Below are 6,885 nucleotides of genomic sequence, written 5' to 3' on the forward strand. Positions count from 1 at the left end.
AGAGCAGAAATGGATAGTAGACTGAAAGTTGAACTAGGCTCTTCATCTTGTGGTGACATCTCTGATTTGGATCTCAGGGACGCGGTAAACTTCCCTGAAAAGAGGGTCTGGTCTGCAAACACATACTTCCGTTCCTCGCAGGAGGGAATCGCCAATGACCATAACTTGTTGTTTCTTCTCGGCGCTGGTCTTAATGCAGGTTTTGTTACAAGGGGTATGGCGCTCTCATTTTGGCAAGACTGCTTGTGCAGGTTAGAATTATAGAATAGTTTGGGTTGGAAGTGAAATTTAAAGGTCATCTAGTACAACCCCCCAGTAATGAACAGGGACATCTTCAACCAGATCAGGTTGCTCAGAGCCCCGTACAACCTGACCTGGAATGTTGCCAGGGATGGGGTGTCTACCACCTCTCTGGGCAACCTGTGCCAGTGTTTCACCACCCTCATTGTGAAAAATTTCTTCCTTATATCTATATAATTCCTCTACGACTGTTCTCAGGTGCTTCTGTGCTTTATAACAGAAATATCTGTATAATATAGAAATTATGTACTTGTAAAATACACATAGAGGGAGAAAGGAGATAAATCCATATCAATTGCAGTCCATGAAATCAGGTTCAAAAAACCCTCGGCTGAATAGTAGCCCTCTCCCATAAATATGTCATGCACAATTTTTTAAAAGGCAATAGGAAGCCCTATAAAAAATGACAGGACAGTGTTTCAAGGTCTCTAGAAGCCCATAAAATGACACACTCGCATGTTTAATGTTAGCATGCTTACGGCTGCTTGCTTGCCCTAATCTTACGCCTTTATTTCGTATGGAGCTGCTTTCCTGCTATGTGATTTGGTCAGGTCCATCAGTGTTTGGGTTCCACGTTGTTCTGTAGAGGCTGTTCCAGTGCTCCCTCATGCTCTTGCCTCAGAATGACTTCATAAACCACGGGAGGATTACCTACATGAAACCTGTCAAATCGGGGTGGTCCTGCAGGCTAGTCATTTCATCACTAAGAAATAGCACTTGAGGCTATCCAGTTCACAGGTGCCAAAACTCCTCTCAACCTGCCAGTTGTGTGGTTTGCCAGCAGTTCCCGCATGAGTGTGCACCACCACTTGCAGCATTACTGCCTTAGGACTCCTCCTCCTCCTCCTCCCCCAGAGGAAGGCAGTGATGCCCTCTCTGACTACCCTCTCTTATTGACCCCTTAGGAAGGGGGAGACAGAAAAGGTGTAGTTGCACTGCTGTCCCCGGGGAGCTTGGAAACTAACTGCATCTTATTTCGGGTATTTCTGGATGCCTACTGCCTTCCTTGTAGGTAACTCACTTTCAATAACAGGAAACACGGCAGGCACACAGCAGTGAGCAGGCATGGATCGGCAGCAGCACAGTGACCACCCGGCAAAAAGCAATACCCCCTGCTTCTGAGATTCTAGCACCTAGTAGAATCAATGCAGCGACGGGATTTCCTCTGTCCCTCCATGTATGTTTTTACAAATACACAATATCCGTATCACAGAATCACAGAATCATTAAGGTTGGAAAAGACCTTTAAGATCACCAAGTCCAACCATCAACCCAACACAACAATGCACACTCAACCACGTCCTGAAGTGCCATGTCTACATATTTTTGAATACTTACAGCAATGGTGACGCCACAACCTCCCTGGGCAGCCTGTGCCAATGCTTGACCACCCTCTCGGTGAAGAAATTTTTCCTAATACCTAGTCTGAACCTCCCCTCACACAACTTGAGGCCATTTCCTCTCATCCTACCACTAGTTACTTCGGAGAAGAGACCAACACCCACGTCACCACAACCCCCTTTCAGGTACTTGTAGAGAGCGATAAGGTCTCCCCTCAGCCTCCTCTTCTCCAGACTAAACAACCCCAGTTCCCTCAGCCACTCCTCATAAGACTTATTCTCCAGACCCTTCACCAGCTTTGTTGCCCTCTTTGGACACGCTCCAGCACCTCAGCATCCTTCTTGTGGTGAGGTGCCCAAAACTGAACACAGGATTCAAGGTGCAGCCTCACCAGTGCCAAGTACAGGGGCAAAAATCACTTCCTTACTCCTGCTGGCCACACTATTCCTGATACAGGCCAGGACGCTGTTGGCCGCCTTGGCCACCTGGGCACACTGCTGGCTCATGTTCAGCCGGCTGTCAACCAGCACCCCCAGGTCCTTTTCCGCCAGGCAGCTCTCCAGCCACTCCTCCCCAAGCCTGTAGCATTGCATGGGGTTGTTGTGACCCAAGTGCAGGACCCGGCACTTGGCCTTATTAAACCTCATACAGTTGGCCTCAGCAATATGATATAGACATTTCTGTTATAAAGAAGAGAAGCACCTGAGAACAGTTGTAGAGGAAATATATAGATATAAGGAAGAAATTTTTCACAGTGAGGGTGGTGAAACACTGGCACAGGTTGTCCAGAGAGGTGGTAGATGCCCCATCCCTGGCAACATTCCAAGTCAGGTTGGACAGGGCTCTGCGCAACCCGATCAAGTTGAAGATCTCCTGTTCATTGCTGGCAGGTAGGACAAGATGGCCTTTAAGGTTCCCTTCCTATGCCAAGATTCTACGATTCTATGAATTAGGGTTTCTCTGCCAAAAAAGGTAGCAGGATCAATAGCCCAAATAACGTGTTTCTACACCATACAGCATGGACAACAAAGAGGAGGAGTTGGAAGCCATTGTGCAGCTAGGAAACTATGGTAGAGTTGCAGTCATAGCAACATGGTGGCATGATTCGCACAACTGGAGTGCTACAATGCGTGGCTATGAACTCTTCAGAAGGGATAGGCAAGGGAGGAGAGGCGCTGGGGTAACAGCAAGTGTTTTGCCTGTCTAGAGCTCGATGATGGGGTCAAGTGTTTATGGGTAAGAGTCAGGGGAAAGGCCAGAAAGGCAGCTATCATGGTGGGAGTCTGTTATAGACCACCCAACCAGGATGAAGAGACAGATCAAATATGCTATAAGCAGATGGGAGAAGTTTTACGATTGCTAGCCCTTGTTCTCATGGGGGACATCAACTTGTCACATGTCTGCTGGAAATACAATGCAGTGGAGAGGAAGCAGTCCAGGATGTTCCTGGACTGTGTGTAAGACAACTTCCTGACACAGCGGGTGAGTTTGCCAGCTAGGGAAGGCACCACGCTGGACCTGTTGTTTGCGAACAGAGAAGGACTTGTGGGTGATGAAATAGTTGGAGGCCGTCTTAGGCACAGGGGTCATGAAATGATAGAATTTTCAATTCTTGGAGAAGTAAGGAGAGGGGTCAGCAGAACTGCCATTTTTGTCTTCCAGAGTGCAGACTTTGGCCTGTTTAGGTGCCTGGTTGACAGAGTCCCTTGGGAGGCAGTTCTGAAGGGCAAAGGAGTCCAGGAAGGCTGGACATTGTTCAAGAAGGCACAGGAGCAGACTATCCCCATGTGCCAAAAGAAGAGCCAGCATGGAAGAAAACGAGCCTGGCTGAACGGAGTGCTTTGGCTAGAACTCTGGAAAAAAGAAGAGAGTTTATGACCTTTGGAAGAAGGGACAGGCAACTCAGGAGGACTACAAGGATGTTGTGAGACTGTGCAGGGAGAAATTTAGAAAGGCCAAAGCCCAACTAGAACTTAATCTGGCTACTGCCCTGAAAGACATAAAAAAATGATTCTATAAATACATTCACAACCAAAGGAGGGCTAAGCAGAATCTTCATCCTTTACTGGATGCAGGGGGAAACATAGTGACAAAGGCTGAGGAAAAGGATGATGTACTTAATGTACAGTACTTGCTGTACTGAGGCCTTTGCCTCAGCCTTTGATAGTAAGACCAATTGTTCTTGGGGTACCCAGCCCGCTGAGCTGGAAGACAAGGACGAGAGCAGAATGAAGCCCACGTAATCCGAGGGGAAATGGTTAGCAACCTGTTACACTTCTACATAGACACAGACAAGTCGACGGGGCGGGACGGGATCCACCCGAGGGTACTGAGGGAGCTGGTGGAAGTGCTCACCAAGCCATTTTCAGTCATTTACCAGCAGTCCTGGCAATCTGAGGAGGTCCCAGGTGACTGGAGGTCAGCAAATGTGACAGCTATCTGCAAGACGGGCCAGGAGGAGGATCCGGGGAACTACAGGCCCGTCAGCCTGCCCTCGGTGCTGGGGAAGGCTATGGAGCAGATCACCTTGCCACATGGCACGTCCAGGACAAGCAGGTCATCAGGCCCTGTCAATATAGATTTATGAAAGGCAGGTCCTGCTTGACTTACCTCATCTCCTTCTGTGACAAGGTGACCCGCTCAGTGGATGAGGCTGTGGATGTCGTTTACCCGGACTTTAGTAAAGCCTTTGACACCGTTTCCCCCAGTATTCTCCGGGAGAAACTGGTTGCTCATGGCTTGGACAGGCGTACTCTTCGCTGGGTCAAAAACCAGCTGGCTGGTCAGGCCCAAGGAGTGGTGGTGAACGAAGTTAAATCCGGTTGGAGGCCAGTCACTAGTTGTGTTCCCCAGGGCTCAGTACTGGGGCCAGGTCTGTTTAATATCTTTATCGATGATCTGTATGAGGGGATCGAGTGCTCCCTCAGTAAGTTTACAGACACCAAGTTGTGCAGGAATGTTGATCTGCTTGAGGGTAGGAGGGCTCTCCAGAGGGATCTGGACAGGCTGGATAGTGGCCCACTGTATAAGGTTCAACAAGGCTAAGTGCCATATCCTGCAGATGGGTCATAAGAAGAGCATGCAATGCTACAAGGTTGAGGAAGAGTGGCTGGAGAGCAGCATGGTAGAAAAGAATCTCAGGTGTGGTTGACAGTCCACTGGGTATGAGCCAGCAGTGTGTCCAGTTGATGAAGGCAGTCAATGGCATCCTGGCTTGTAATCAGAAATAGTGTTGCCAGCAGGACTATGGAAGAGATTTTGACATTGAAAACCCTGGAGCCCATGACAAGAGCTTCCAGAAAAGCAGCAAAATTCAAGTACTTTTACTGAGAAAGGCAAAAATTTCTACTTGTACTAGGACAGTAGAATGTGTCAAAATAAGGTTTATAAACAAATATGAGGTAAACTCTCTAACTTCTGATACCCATGTTGTATTTTTCTCCTTTATTTTACTATAATGCTGCTAAAAGAAGAAAGTTTCCCACCAGGCTGAATTATCATGTGATCTTCAGACCAGAATCCCACTAAACTCCAAACACCTCACAATTTTCTGTTTCCATGCCTTTTAATTTTGTCAAAATGGATGGGGATTTCACAGAGCTGTTGGAATTCACCTGTAGAACTCATCATAAGCATTTCAAGTGCACAAAATGCAGCAGACACAGTAAGCTTAATTCTGTATTTTCCTTCTGCTCTTTCCCCTTTCTCATCTGTTAAACACAGTTGAGTGGGTTTACTTACAACAATCTGAGAAACAAGAACTTCAACTGCTCATAAAGTGTTAACTCAAACTCCCAATGAAATTTAAACTTTGTGTCTTTCTTGCTAGACCCTAGAAAGAAGGATGATCTTATTATAAAGATGTGGAGCAGTCTGGTGTGATTAACAGTTCATCCTTATGTCCAAGACAGCTGGAGCATGACTGACGAGCGAGGTTTGCATGAGAGTCAATGCCTACATCCTTCCCTATTCAACCTGTGCAGGGTATGGTATCAAAAAAAAAAAGTATCATCGAAAGAATAAAAACACACAATCAATCCCTTGGCACATGTAATTTTCAAGATTTATTTACAATGCTTGTGTAAAGGCAAACAATTCAGCATTTTATCTGTAACAAAGATCTGATCTATAAAGTAACTGACTTGATACTGTGCATTAAATGTATTGTATACCTTTTATGTAGTAATAAGGTCTAAACTTTGGTATAATTATGTGGCCACAGACTTGGCATTAACAACTTAACTGCAAAGTAATATTTAAAGACAGTATGTTGATACTCTTACATTTAAAAAATTGCTTTACCAAGTAAAACAATAATCTAAATTAATCTCCATCGTGTTATAATGTATTTTTGAAAATTCAACTGTAATGAGGAATTCCACTGAGAACTAGTGGCTGAACTGAATTATCATCACAATATCTTATATACCCCATTTCTGTACTCATTGCTGAAAGCAGTACAGGTGAAATTGTTTTATACATTTTCATATAGGAAAAACACATAAGAAATATAAAATTATTGGAAAAATTAAAGACCATAGATTCATTCTCAGAAACCAAAAGAATAACCTGTCTTAAAATGGATTTTTCCATTCCACTAAAATACACCATTGTATCATTATAAATATATCCCAGAATAAGCAAGGTAGGATGAAATAAGGCTATTTTTTATGCAGCTCCACAGTAAAACTGCATCTCTTAAGCATAGCAAATGCTTTTGTATTTAACAACTGCAATTTCAGGTAGGAAACTGAGTTTTCCCATAATCTAGGTGCAGGAACACTATCTCAATACACACAAACTCTTCCTTTCTAGCAGGAAGACTGAAAACAGTCCATAGAAGTATTCAAAGACCTAAAATTACAGTATTAGGTTTGTCATCCGCACCCCCCCATCCATTACTGGCTGCATTATCAGTACTTAACCATAGCTTTCTCAGCACACACGAGGCAAAACTGTTTTCATAATGGATTTTGATTCTCTAATGTTAGAGTACTCAAGACTAGTTAGTCTGGGGCCACAGTAAAGTACTGTGGTACTTTGTAATAGAAATCTGAAGCTCTCAAACTGCACAGTCAATAAAAAAAACCCAAAAAGTATTTTCAGATACTTTTTAATCAAGTAAATGTGAGTAGAGACCAGCTTGTATAAATATAAAAAAGTGTGTTTAAATTTGCTGTTTGGACTTTGCATAGCAAAGCTTTACAATATTAACAGGAAAACTGCTATGAAATGTTCATATGA

Source organism: Phaethon aethereus, assembly GCF_964289735.1.
Source record: "Phaethon aethereus genome assembly, chromosome: 1".
NCBI lineage: Eukaryota > Metazoa > Chordata > Aves > Phaethontiformes > Phaethontidae > Phaethon > Phaethon aethereus.